The sequence below is a fragment of the Tasmannia lanceolata genome, unplaced genomic scaffold (genome assembly GCF_043159265.1).
Source record: "Tasmannia lanceolata isolate RefF3 unplaced genomic scaffold, GAP_Taslan_0.1 ptg000011l, whole genome shotgun sequence".
Taxonomy (NCBI): domain Eukaryota; kingdom Viridiplantae; phylum Streptophyta; class Magnoliopsida; order Canellales; family Winteraceae; genus Tasmannia; species Tasmannia lanceolata.
In genome coordinates, this window is record NW_027518688.1 from 2065003 (window position 1) to 2079823 (window position 14821).

The following is a 14821-nucleotide window of genomic DNA, read 5'->3' on the forward strand; positions in this document are numbered from 1 at the left end:
CTGCCAGAAAACCTGCTGGAACGATCCAATCCTTGACAAAAACCCGTAGCCTCTTAAGTAATCATTGCTTCTTAATTTCGTTATTAATTTCTAAGAGTGCCTAGAACAGACTTACCAAGACAAGAGCCTTCTTCAGTTGATAACTGAGAGGAAAGCCAGCCCTTTTTTATTATATTAAGGTAAACGCCATGAATCTTATTTAATATCTATCTTGTAACTATAACAAAATAACTTCCGCTTTAGAAGCCCTCTTCTACCAAAATTTGTGTCGAATCCGACGCTCTTTCTACTAAAGACAAAAGTTGTGTCCAATCTGGCCGAGTACAGTTCTGATTTGCTAGTTGTTATAAAATTTATTATAATGTAGGACTAGTCAATTAAGTTATCGATTTAGGGGGATTCAATTGTCAAAATTTTAGCTTCATGAAACGCTCAATCTATAATATTTATGAAAGATTTGATCTTGGTGTGAGGTGATGGATTAAAATTTTAACCACTCTTCATATAAAATAATGCTCAACTTATCCCCTTTATTGTCAGAGTTAGTGTCTTAAATGCCAGTACATTTCGTATATCTTGTTACATTAATATTAATAAAGGTTTAATTTCATGACATCTAATGGGTAATATATGATTGAATATGTGTGATGTGCTTGTTATTCGTCACATATTCATCCTTAGATAGCAAATTAGGAATATCATGCTCAATGATTCACATATCTTAGGGAGTAAGGAGATATGGTATCCCAGTTCTTTGCAGACCTTAAAAGTTCGTGGTTGGGTTCGAGATTGGACATCTCCTCATGTACACAACCAACATCAGTCTTGCCTACATGCATGTGTCGTGGAGTGGCTTATCTCAGTCACTTGGGTAGTGGATCCTAAGTAAGAAGAGTGAGTACGATGATAGGATCACGCACCAAACATGATCGCGCTAGAATAACCTGTGGATAGGAGTTTGTAAGGCTATTCTACCAGACATGATCCTTTACATGTCCTTAGACCTGAGGGGTCATATTGGTCTGTGGGCCCGGCCTAGATTATTGGTCTATCTAATAACCATGGTCCTTCTATGGATCATCATAGGGTAGTACTGGAGTCTTAGACAACCCCACGAGGCTAATAGGGATACCCGACATAGAATTCTTCGCCCTTTGGTTCTGAATGGAGCTGGATGTTTGGGGTAGAAGTGGGAGGTTGAAGGAGAAGGTGACATGATTCTATATCCTAGGGAGGCTGATATTTGGGGGTATTGTTGGGTTATGAGAGCGGCATTAGCATTTCCACATGGTATAATTCCTCAATGGCATCATTCTTCACTGAATTATTCCATGTTCCTTTCTGTTTCTTTTATTTTCCATTTTTTTTACTCTAGGTTAGTTTGAGAAGTTCTTTACTTCGCTGTATGGATGTTTGTTTGGATTCGATGGTCTCTGTATTACGGCCTCTGCATTAAGATCATCTCCTTTCTTCATTTGTAGAGCAAAATGCAAAAAATTGTTGTTCTTTTTCTTTTGCCAGGGGAAAATGTTTTGAAGCCCATGAATGCGGAACAATATTTTGGAAAAAAGATTGGCTATTTTTGGAATCTATGCCTGACTACTATTTCCTCATCCTTTTCCCACCAGATAAACTCTAAGAAAAAATTTCTGATCTATCTCTAATAGTTTCAGATGCTTAGTTGTTTTAAGCATGAGCTCTACATGTAGGCTACAAGATTGGATGGATACCAAAATGTTGCAACTCTACAAGCGAAGGTAGATCTCTCTCTTTTTCAAGGAAACGTTTAATTTCTCATGGATACACTTTGAGAAAGATTCATTTTCTAATCCCATTTAATCACTGTAATTTGTAATATGATGAACAGAATAGTAACTTATATATGCACAATAACCATTTTCATAATTGGTATTTTCATTTTATTTGCTCTTGATGAGATCTACTGTTTTTCTAAACGATTTCCAAGCCTGTCTTCTCTACCTTTCTTTCTCCTTTTTCCATCCCGGGTCATCGTGCATCGCACGATTGGTCCCACTAGTAAATAAATATGAGAACATTTTCTACATGGATGGGGGCTGGGAAAAACGTTCTCCCACTCTCCAATAACTCCCAAGACGTTCTCTCTCTTCTCCTCTTTGCTTTCTCTCTTTTCTTCTAGTTTTAATTTTCAAGAACAAATATGTCATGGGATTTTTCAGTTCCGAATCTAAGATACTGATTTAGATTAGAAGAAAAGTTCTTCTATTTCCCTTTCGCGCAATTCGGAGGAATCCATCGGTTCAACTTGCGGGTCCGCGACGGTTGGGTCAACTGTGGCCGTTCGATGAGTAGATCAAGCAGAGGCTAATATTACGATCAGTCACAAAGATCTTCTTTATATTTTATATTTTTATTTGAATTGTTTGTGATATAATAAATAACCGCAAGTACATGGATCGCGTGTAGATACAGGTCGAACTCAGGGAAGAGATGATTACAGCTTCAACTCTTATATTTAGGCAAAGTGAACCAATATTCAAAGAATTTCTATTAATTATTTATTTTTGCAAAACTACTCTATATTAATTTGAAATTCGATTGGAAAATAGATTGGAAACCTAGTGCTAAACTTTTAAGATGAATAAAATTTAAATTAAAAAATGGGTACTTAGGGTTAGAATCCACCATGGGTTTAGATTGGATTATTAATCAAACCAATTTTTGCATTGAATTTTATATTTAATAAATCCGGTCAATGGGAAATAAGATCAATGGATGTCATTACCCATGAGTAATTGATCAAATACACTATCCAATGTTAATAATTATATAAGAATTCATAATATTTCATCAACAATTATTCATATGAAAGGATAAAATCCAATGACATGAATAATTGGGAATCCAATATATAAAACTCTATATAATTTGTTTTTTTTTTCACACCATTGATTAATTATTAATTATTCTCCTTCCCCATGGCTTCATCTAAACCCTAAGTATGTGGGGTTTAGTTACTCATGGAGAAAATAAAAGAAACAAAGATAAAGAAATATAATGCCATTAAGAACTTGAAAAGAAAAGAAAAGAAACGAAAGTAACTCCTTTTCCAACTTGAAATATATCAAAAGTACATTGAATTGAAACTTGAAATAAAGAACAAAAATAAAAAAATTTAGTCTTTTTCTTCTCCTTGAAATGGCCGAATTATCCTCCTTCGAACCTCAATGTCGCCTCGGGTTCGATCTTGGATAGTTGGTTCACCAAAGAAAACACCGAATGCCTCCAAGTAATTGAAAGAGAGAGAGTTGGGCGGAAAAAAAAATAGAGAGAGAGAGAGAGAGAGTTGCACCGTTACTATCTGTCCTAAAAGAGAAGGTTAGGCCAAAATCTAAAGGGACGAAAGAGAGTTTTTTTTTTTCTAAAGAGTTGCACACCAAAAAAAACAACCGTCCTCTCTTTAAATTAAACAACTAAGAGAATCCTTTGCACCAATGAGAGAGAGATATGTGTCCTCTTAAACTTAGTAACATGCTATAAAAAAAAGCCACACGCCTTCTCATGAAATTTAGCAACCCACCTTTCCAATTTTCATTGAAACCAATTGAGATTGAAAAGTGATACCCACACACCCCCTTCACATAGCATACACGTTTTGGCAATTAAGAAAACGTGTAATATTCTTGGTGTCTTTTAAACAAAGAGGCAAGTTATAAGATTGATTTTCAATCTTACTCTCGTTCTTTAAAAGATAATATATTTGGAATCCTTGCAAGCTGGGTGTATTTCCCAATTAAAAGCATTTCCCTTCTTCAATTAAGAAACCAGTTTACTAATTTGGACGGCTCTCACTTGCTTACTATTTTCTTTCTTCCTTTGTTTCCTTTATTTTTACTATTAAATTAGTAGCAAATGTCCAAAGAAAAATAATGGTCAATTATCTCATAATGCCCACGTCATCTTCTTTCTATTTCTTGAATTAACCGAATCTCCTCTTTCTTTTTCTATTTGTAAATAAGATGTGTCCCTTAAACCATTTCCTCAGGATGATCTTATAGGATGATTTAGATCGTCCAATTTACAAGCTGCAACATAAATGGGCCATACCCCCTTAAATCATTCTCGTGGGCTGATCCGAACCGTCAAATGGATGGGCCACGAAAGCAAATTAATTATCCCTCCAAACCCATTCTCGTAGGTTGATCTTGAAGCATCCAATTGTTGGTCCAATTTACAAGCTGCAACATAAATGGGCCATACCCCCTTAAATCATTCTCGTGGGCTGATCCGAACCGTCAAATGGATGGGCCACGAAAGCAAATTAATTATCCCTCCAAACCCATTCTCGTAGGTTGATCTTGAAGCATCCAATTGTTGGACCACGGCACAAATTGGTGGCGCCCCTTAACCATTTTCGCCGGATGATCTAAAACGTACATTTAGTAGGCCTTATGATAAATGGGTTGCGCTGTCAGATTCTTTTCAGGGGATGATCCCAATTGTCCACTTGGTCACCCCACTGCCATTTGGTCAACATAGAATCTTTGGATTTTTCACTTGTAACTGCAATTTGATATTGGCACCACCCGATTTGCTCCATGTACTAAATCGTTGTGGGTCCACCACCATAGTCGAATTACACTCTTATTTTTTATCCATGATTTTTCAAGCTTTGCTTTCTCACTTGAAACTTCATCTCATTAGCGATATTTTCCGTGGAAATCAAGAAAACAACCTGAAACACCAAAAACAAAGAAAATAACTTAGTAGTACCACTCTAAATATGAAATATGCATGCTCTTACTACCTACAATTTACACATAAATGTACTTATCATGAATCACCATCAGATCATTTAGACCCTAGGATCCCGAGTTAACGGGCGAAATCGGCGAGAAATTTTTTATTCTACACGATTTCTAGTTCTGCTGCGCATAGTGATTTCGCGCGGGGTGAAAACCCTTCAACATTTATGACCCTACATAATTCTAAGATTTCCTCCTTATTGGGCATGATTGAACTTGGTTTCCCATATATTTCATTTACCGAGCGCCATTAGTTAGATTTCCCAATTCAGGAATCTCCCAATTATTAACATGGTGATAATCTTGACACTTGTTAAACCCACCAATGATCTGCGGTTGTGTTACTGGCACACCCATGTTTTGATAATGACACGCCTGTAAATTTCTTCCAAGTTCCAACAGCAAAGCTGTCAACACCCTTTTATCCTATCTCTCTCAATAGCATATGCCTTCCCAATCGCTCATCTCGTCTTAACCACCCAATGCATAAAACTAATTTGGTTCCGCCTCAGTAAGTCCTATTAATTTGTTAGGCCATAGGATTTCTTCAAAAGAAATCTCAACCAGTTTTCTAAGACATCACCTTTTCTTAGGTATGCCAATCATTTAAATCGTTTGTGTTTTTTAGAATTAGGGTTATTTTTGTGTTTCCAGCTCTTAGTTTTTTTTCCTTAGCAAGAGATATGTTGTGTGGTTCTAACGCTCTGTTTTATGTTGATTTAGGTTTTTTTTTAAAACTTTGTATGCACGTGAGTCAATTTTTGAACAAATAACTCAATTTTTACAAGATTTTTTCAGGGAAAATGATTTCAGCAGAAACATATTTTAATATCTTTTAGTATTTAAAGAGCTGTAAAAAGGTTATTACGATTCCCAAAAGCCACTTACAAGCCAATTAAATACTAAACGAGACAGGCTAGGAGCTTCGTTGTGCTGAAATCATTTCCCTTTTTTTAGTGGCCTACAGGGCCAAAATGAAAGTCTTGATAAACAATTACTGTTAAAATATGAAAGATTACAAAACTACCGATTCAACTCATTTTTGTCAAATGAACAAAATAGAGATGAGATACCTAAAAAAAAGAGCAAATTACCCTTAAAAGTGGCCCACTGATTTTTCCCAAAACATATGCGTTATATGATATATGCAAGTAGGTGAGGTAGGCCCCTAGTGAATTTTCCAAAAAAAATTACGTGTTATATGATATACTAGTGGGACCGACCGTGCGATGCACTGGTTGGGAGTTAATTAAGATTAGAGAGAAATTGAAAGTTGATTAAATAACAAAACAGATGCGTGGAGTTATTAATGTAAGATAAAAACATTTTTCTAACATAAAAATAAGTTAAATATAACAAATTTTCAAGATTACAAAGAGAAAGGATATAACCTAAACCTGCAATCATTAATTCCAACAAAATGTAAAGAGGACATCTTGAACAAACTGGAATCAAGCAGATTTGAGATTGACGGGCAGCTTAGATAATCTATGAAGAGAACCAAGAGAAATGATACATCTTGAACCTACAATCATCTTCCATAACTCCTTTACAAAAATGTATCCTTTGATGTCACTTGAAGTAGAAGAAGTACTAAAACCCAATGGAAGCACTTAAATAGAAAGGAATAGGCCAAGCACAAATATTTTAAAAGAAAAGAAAAGGAGAAAAAAAACCAAGAGCGACGAACCAAGTAAGCAAACACTGAAACCACATCTTAGAACTGATTTAAAAATAGATGAAATTGAAAATTAGTAAAATGAAAAAAAGGCATGACAACCATTTAAAAAAAATGACTTGACAGGACCAAGCTATTCAACTTGCAAATTTCGACTGCAGCGGCACACAATATTTAGCCTTGAGAGGGCCAACATAGCCTATCTATATACATGCGTCTGGTTTGATTTTGATAAAAGCACATATGGTGGTGAGCTTTCATTTCTTATAGAGTCATCTTCTTTAGCTGTGTGTGTTAGATATGACTCCCTTCTATTCTGGGTGTACATAGCAACATGCAATATGAAGGAAAATGGAACTAAACATAGGTTTGCTTGAACATGCTGCTTCTCTATGAAATCTTGTGCCAGACCTTTCATGGCTCTAAAAGGTGTGTGTGCGCGCAGGCGCACACATAAGCGAATATAAATGCATAAACAAAAACGTAAATACATGCATGCAGACATAAACAATGATGTAAAGAGGACACTTGAATGATCATTGTTTTGTTAAGGGAAACAATCATCACTTGGCATGGACCCACTGCTACTTATATAGATCTCCTCATGTGTCTTGTAATCCATACCGAGCTGAGCTGCTGTTATATGCATAAATCCCATTGTAGTGTTCTATAATCAAAAGGCCAAAGAGAATGCAAGGAAGAACAATAGCCAATTCAAACGGTTCCAAAGCATTTTCATATCCTCTGGGTAAATGATTCCATCAAAAATTGCTACAACTTTCGCTACCTGAGGACGCAAAATCAAATGAAGAGCATCATTCAACATGACAGTTACTGACACTTTTATTTCTTCTTCTACCTAAAGATAGAGACCTCTGTTTCAGACAAATTGGAACATACAATTGATGCAATTTGTAACATTAGTCGTCGACTACATGGAAGACGGCCTCTAACAAAAAGCCAACCAAGGTATTCGTGTCTTTGCGACCAATGGACCTATAGCTGCTATTAAGCAGATGAATGAAGCTTTTGAAAGTGTAATTAAGAGTTTAGGACCACTTACATGCCCATACCTTCATAGATTAAAAATTATGTTTTCCTATGTGATGATCTAAATTAAAAAACAATAGATTAAATGGCCTATAATGCTTTTGTACTGAACCTGGTACTTCTGAATGGGAGATAACCACCACAGTCCAATGCTTCGAGCAGATTGTATGTGTTTTCCATTAGTTAACTAAAACTCAAAAAAATTAAATCTTAGATGTGATTTGCTCGCGTCCATCCCAAAAGGCATTTTGCGGATGGGCTGTTGCATGTGAGAGCAGCCACCTCGTGAATGAAGACAAAATCTGCTGAAAATTGAGCCTGTGTGGCTGCTCTCACATGCAACAGCCCATCCACGAAATGCCTTTTGCGATGGACGCTAACAAATCACATATTGGATTAATGTGCTATTGAGGGAGAAGACATCCACAGGTCCCCAATCCCATGCTTTGATTTTTGCACTCCATTCTTTACAATATGATAGTTTTTTTGTCAGAAGAGAGGTCCACCTATGGGATGCCACCAGAGCTTGATAGCAAATGGAAAATTAAAGATAATTTCTTTTTTCTTTTGCACAGAAAAACCCAAGATAAAGGGTTAAGAAAAACATCTTTTCATTTAGTTTATATAATTCCATTACAGTTAGAAAGTTAGAAGCTTCAGGAACATTAAACCCAACACTGGTTTTCTCAAAACGTACCCTTCCCAAACCAAAAACCCCTTAAATCCTACAAAAAAGAGAGCAACAAATTGGAGAAGAGAAACAATGACTAAGGAAAAAAAAACCCACTTGTCTCCGTCTAAATCACTCGATCGTCACCTGGAAAACATCCTTCCTTTCTTTCACCTCCTGGACCACGACTTTAGAACCACTGGTAGCGACCCGCGAAGACTGCACAATGCCTGTAGGAGATGCCGCAGGACGTTTCCTTGATCCAACTGTGGATGGAAAATATTCAGACAGAGTAATAAAATCAAATTAAAATAGCAATTTACAAAAGAGAAATACACCATATGTAACACATAGTGATGGCGTCTGAATCCGGGTCTGCGATTGCGCGGTCGGTAGAGGGCCTCCGCGGGGTCTGCAATCACAAACAAAGGGGGTCAGGGGGTCCGGGGTGGGTCCCGGACGACCACTTCGACACCCAAGTCAGATCCTTCGACCGATGAATATAAAGAACAACGAGAAGGGGAAGGGGCTTCGATCAGGGTTACCAGGGGCAGCGTGCGGAATCTTTTCTGGGTGCGTGAGTGAGTGGGTCGGAGGGGACTAGCAGGGAGAGTAGGATTGAGTTCCTAGCCTCCTCTGTTGTTGGCTCGCCTCTTTTCCCGGTGTCCGGAGTGGAGAATGGGTGAAGTCCTTTTTTCAGTGGAAAAGCCTCTCCCTCCCTTCTTCCTCTTTCTCCCTTTTAAAGGGAGGCGCGCGGCCCTTTTCATCATTATGGAGAGAAAACCTTCTTTTGTAGGATTGGGCCGTCCCCCTGCTTCGCCGGCGTGCATGGCTTTGGCGGCCATTTCCTTCCATGATTTGTGATGATGAGGCCTGGGCGGCGAGAGGGTGACACGTGTCATGATTGTGTGGTCTTTGCTGTTTTCCAACGCCCTTCTTCATGATGATTTGGGCTCTGCTCGTGCATGGACGACACGTGGCGATATCTGGGAACACAGCCGTATTTGTGTCCCATCATAACTCCCCCTTACTCCTTTGGTCCATTGAATGGGCCAAGGGAGTAACGTTTTGTTTGAGCGAAGTCATGATGAGGATATTTACGAGGGCTCCGGGGTACGAGGAGGCGCGCCGTTTTATCCGGCGGCCGTCCCCGGGAATCGGTAGAGTCGTTAAATGGGTTGCCTTGTTTCGAGGTACCAGGATTCCCTTCTCGAGTTTAAAAGGGGGACCGCCCTGGCGCCTTGCAGTAGGTGTCCTTTCGCGCCTGTTTCAACAACATGTCTGGTCTTCCTTCGCGAGTTAGGGGCAAGGTCCGCCTCTTCCAGGAATCGTCGAGTGACCCCGACTTGTCTTCCGATCCGAGGGAGGACCTTGCGGCTCGTCGGAGGAAGGCTAGGAGAAACCCGGGTTCTTCCTCCGGCTTCCCCCCCTTCGCCTTTCCTCCTTGCTCAGGGAAGACAAATCGTCTCGTTCCCGTGTCGCCAGGGAGTGGTCTTTTTTCTCCCGAGCCTATCACCAGGGGGTGGAATTACGTGGCCGTATTGTGAAGATGGGCAAGGAGATCGAGGTCTTGAAGCGGGAGAACGAGGCTCTACAGAAAAAGGTTGACCTTCCCAATGAGCAGCTGTTTGAATATGAGGTGGACCCCCTGCTGGAGAGTTCTTGGGAGGAGGAGGGGAACCCTTCGGGAGAGGAGTCTTTCTCCGATTAATCACTGGCTCTTTTTATGTTTTTGCGTGCCTTTCCCCTTCCTTGTTGGGGATTTTTTGGGGCCTGCGTGCCCTGTGCTTTCGTTCCTTGTTTCCCTTTCTTGTTGTAGGCCTGTGGGCCAGGAGGATGGGAATGGATGATCTTTATGAATTGGTGCCGTGTCTTTTTGTGTTGCTTTTTGTATTTTGATAGATATTATCTTTGTTTGTAAGGAATTGCGACGTTCTGACCGGACTTGCGCGGGATTCCGAGCCTTTTTTGGCGCTTTTAATCTCCTTTGCTCATTGTGCTCGTGTGCTGTGGCCTTGCATCTGGGCTCCGGGCCTCGTCCTTTTCTTTCTTTTTTTTGAAGGCCTGCGCTCCGGACCCCGAACCTGCGTGGGGTCGAGATAGCGATACGTGTCGAATTCGTACGGTCTTGCCGTTTCCCATCGCCTTTCTTTATGAAGTTTAAGCTTTATATAGGTGTGGGGGCGACACGTGGCGTGTTATAGGAATAGCACCGTCTTTATATCTCATCATGATATTACCTGTGGTCCATTGATTGGTCCCGGGGAGCGGGCTTGCTTGCCTGGTCAAAGAATATCGTGACGAAGGCATTTATGGGAGCTTTGGGGTACGAGAGGACGTGCTGTCTCGTCCGGCGGTTCCTTCCCGAGGAATCGTGTTGCCATTACGCGGTGCCGCTCGGTCATTCAATAGGAAATGAACACGCGGATGGTAATCGCTTCATTTTCCTACCCCAGGATTTCCCATAGGGTTTTATAAGGGGTGAGCTCTCCTGCTTTCATGCAGATTGCCTTTTGTTCTTTGTCGTTCTTCTTTTTTTTTTTGCTTTCTTCCGGCCTTTCTTCAGGCTTGTCGGAGATGTCGTCCTCTTTCCAGGGTCTCTCTATTAGCGGTGGGGGGAGAGTTGCTACCGAGGGGAGTCCTCCCAGCAGTCCCGAGAGTAACCCCGACGGGTTGGGGCCCTGGCAAACGATTCCTGAGGGGAACCCGCCTCCAGGGTTTTCCCCGCGTTCTCCCCTTCCTCCGTTTTACGAGAGGGAGTCCCATGAAGCTTTTGTCCATCGCCACCGGTTGTTCTTCTCCCATGTCCATCGTAGGGAAATGGCGGTTTGCAGTCGGATGATTGACATGGATCGGGAGATTGCGGCCTTACGGGCAGAGAATGATTTGTTGAGGAATCGGGTGCGCTGGCTAAATGACCAGGCCCGATTTGCTGAGAGTCGGCGCTGGGGGAGCTCTTCGGAGGGGGAGCAGAGTGATAAGGAGCTCTCTGATGCAGAGAACTCTTTTAGCGGCCAATCGCTCTGAGCCAGAGGTGGCGGGATGAGTAGGATTTTGGAGGAAGCCTCTTTTTTCTGCGTCTTTTTTTGTTAGGGGCCTTGGGGGTCTGGGCCTGCGTGCCTTCTGTTTTTACTCCCCCCTCTTTTGTAGGCCCGTGGGCCAGAAGGAAGTAGTTTATGAATGGCTCTTTTTTCTTTTTTCTGCTTCTTACAACTTATGTCTTATGTTTGCTTTCTCCTTGCGCGTTTGCTTTCCCGCGCGACCCGAGTCTTTTTGTTGCGTTTGGGATTATTTATATATTTTTTTGTTTGGTGGCACCGTACGTCGCGTCTTCGTGACTTGCTCTGAGCCTTTCTTGGCCTTACGCAGTATTTTCCACCACACGGATCCGCATACCGTCCCCTTGTGAAGGGTCTCGAGCCCTTTGCCATCGAACGTGGTTTTGTCCATCTTGTGGATATGTATGCCGGACCCTTGTGACGGGTCCCAAGCCTTTTGCCATCGAACGTGGTTTTTTCCATCTTGTGGATATGTATGCCGGACCCTTGTGACGGGGTCCGAATCTTTTGCTGTTGAGCGCGGTGAGGGTTTAAGGATGGCTTGCTGGGGAAGTTACGTAGGGGTAGGGGCGTCTTTTCCGTGTGGGACTTTTGGCGGTTCCCTCGGGTTTCCCAATCGGCGCCACGTGTGGGTGTCCCCGCTGTATGGGCGAGGGAATGGGGGAGAGTTCCGCCAGCCGTCGTGGTGAGCGCCTCTCCTCTTTCTCCCTCTCTGTTTCTCCCTTTTTTTTCTCTCTTTTTTTTAGTTGCTTTCCTTCGTTCTGAGCGGTTGTTGTTCTCCTGTTTTTGGCAGGAGGTATGTCTTCTTCCGGTGACGCTGGGAAGGGGAAAGGAGTTGCTGTGGTGACGAAGGGTCTGATGAGTCACAAGAAGATCCCTTCTGATTTTATGGCCGCGGCCAGGCTGGGCCGGTCGCAAGCGAAACTCGCGGCGTCCGTGCCTTCTAGCCCCTCTGTTCGAGCGGCCGGAGAGAAGGGGGCGGCTGGGCTTTTTCCTTCGGAGTCGGAGCCGTCCGCCAAGAGGGCTGCCCCTTTTAGCTCTCGACAGGGGGATGCTGTTCGAGTGGCGCGTTCTCCTGCCTTTGCGCAGGACGTGCCAAGTCGGATGGAGGGGACGGTTATGACCAAACTTCTTCTGGAACGGGTGGTGCTTCCTCCGCAGAGCTTCCAGGCGCGAGGAGAGCTGTTTAAGCCTAACTAGAAGATTGGCGTTGAGGATAGCGTTCTTGCGAATCCCCGGGTTGGGGTGGAGCTGGGGGTGACGACCGTCCTTCCTGGCGATGAGGCTGAGCTGGAGGGCTATGATCGTAGGGCCCTTGGGGCTCAGTATTTTCAATCAACATCTTGCGTAAGTACCGGGTGGCCGGTTTTCTGTTTGTACGTTTCTCTATTTGCCATTCTGAGAACGTACGTTGGAAATTTTCTGATAGGTTGCTTTTGCAGTCCCAGAGCTATGCCAGAAGGATGGTGCAGTGCCTGCTTGAGGATGAGGCTGAGATAAGTGCCTTTGAGGAGCGAAACCGGCAGCTAAGCGAGGACTTGGATAGAGCCTGGGTGGAGAAAGCGACCTTTGATGATACTGTCGCTCGACTTCGGGAAGACCTCCAGATAACCATGGAGGGGAGAAGTCGTGCGGCGGAGAAATTGGCGGTGGCTCGTCGAACGCATGCCCGGGATTTGGCGGAGGTGCGGGAGGAATGGCGTGGCTCAGTGGAGTTCCTTAGGGCTGCGGCCGCGTTTAGCGTGGATGTTGAGATTGATGCTTTCGTTGAATGCCGGCAGCGTGTTCAAGAGGTTGATCCTTCCTTTCCCCTTGACAGACTGATGCATGAGGCTGAGGTCGATCCTCCGTTGGTACCAGTAGAGGCACCGGAGCTGGTCGGGGAGGAGGTGGCTGCCCTGGCGGATCCTGTAGTCACTGAGACCTCTGAGGGGGCTCAGTGATGCGAGGATGCATTTGGATCTTATATTTTACTTTTTCTTGCGGGGTCTGTAATAACTTTTGAATGCTCCTTCTTTTCTTCTTCTTTTCTTTCTTCTTTTTTTATTTTTTATTTTATATATATACGATGTGCTCCGGGTTATCCAAGCCTTTTGGTATTGAATTTCAATCTGACCGTCGAGAATATTTCTAGTGCATCCTGTGGGGTGTCTTTTTTGCGGAAGGACTATCTTCCCCTTGAGTGATCAGTTCTGGGTTAATGGGTCCCGCCTGCTGTGGGACCCGATCCCGCGAGAGGGGTGGGGCGCGAGCCGCCACGCTCTCTCTTGGTCTCTCGTACCCACGCGAATGGCGTGTGCTTTTTATTATTGATTTTAATTACCCAACCAAGCACGCAGCAACCAAGCCATAGGGTGCAAACAAACGTGCAACCCAGTACCCATAAGGGCAGGGGTAAGCCGCCGAGCCTAGCAAGGTGTGATTTAATTCATCTTTTCCGTGAACTTGCGATCACTAAGGCAATCCGAATTCCACGCAAAAGAGAGTGACAGAGTCGCCACCTAGATGAGGGATCTAGGACCCATAATTGACCAGAAATCTAGACTCGTTACCTGGTTATGAGAATGGAAGGTATGGGGAGTTACCACCACATGCACCATTCCTGCCCGATAATCAGTCTTGAATTCCAAAAGTTAACTCTTTCGAATTTCTTTTAAATGGCTCATTTAACTCTATATTAATGTGCGAACTATGTGACATGCATCTTAAGATCTAATTTCAACGTAATTCCTAAATGTGTATCTATATTTTCATAATTTGTTTGAATTCAATCTAAGTGAAAGTTCTCCTAAACTTCTAATTTCATGGAAAGTCCTAAGTGATTTAATTACTTTTAATTTAAGGATTAATGTACAAAACCCCACTTATGTGTGGAGCCGACTCGTGATTGGTATGCCATCAAGCATCCAAGCTGCCTACGTACCCAAGCCTCACTGGGATCAGAGTCGACGTAGTTCGGTGCACCTGAACTAAGCTACTTATGCCTAACTCATCTAGGACACCGATCTAGACTGGATTGACTGTTTCAACAGTTTTAAGAGAAGTTATTTAATTCAAGTTGAAGATTTTATTATCCTAGGACTTCATCTAAGATGCTATATGATCCTATCTAAGTGCAAGTTGTCCCTTAGACTAATGCAGGATAACTTACATCCTAGGTAACTAGGCTTGTCCTAGGGAAAGATTGGGTGACTAGTGCAACTAGATCTATGGCACGGTTGCTATCCATAGCAAACGCCCGTGATGAGGCTGGACTCCTAACTCTAGGACTCCCTAAAACCTAGGACACGACATGACGTAAGTGTTCCTAAATAGGGCTCTAATGGTTCTTATGATGGAAACCGCAATCCAACGGTTCCGAAAGACATGAGGTAAATTGATTCAATTTATTGAAGTTAATGATTTCCGATTTCAAGAATTTTCGGTTTCTAAACATTTAAGGAATACTAAAGTCTCTATGGTTCACACATTTCGACCTCGAATAGCATCCATGGAAGGGAATCGTGCAGTCTCCCCTTGCGCGATTTAATACTTAAGTTATAGCACCTTATTGCCTAGCATATTTCTCAGGATTTCCGTG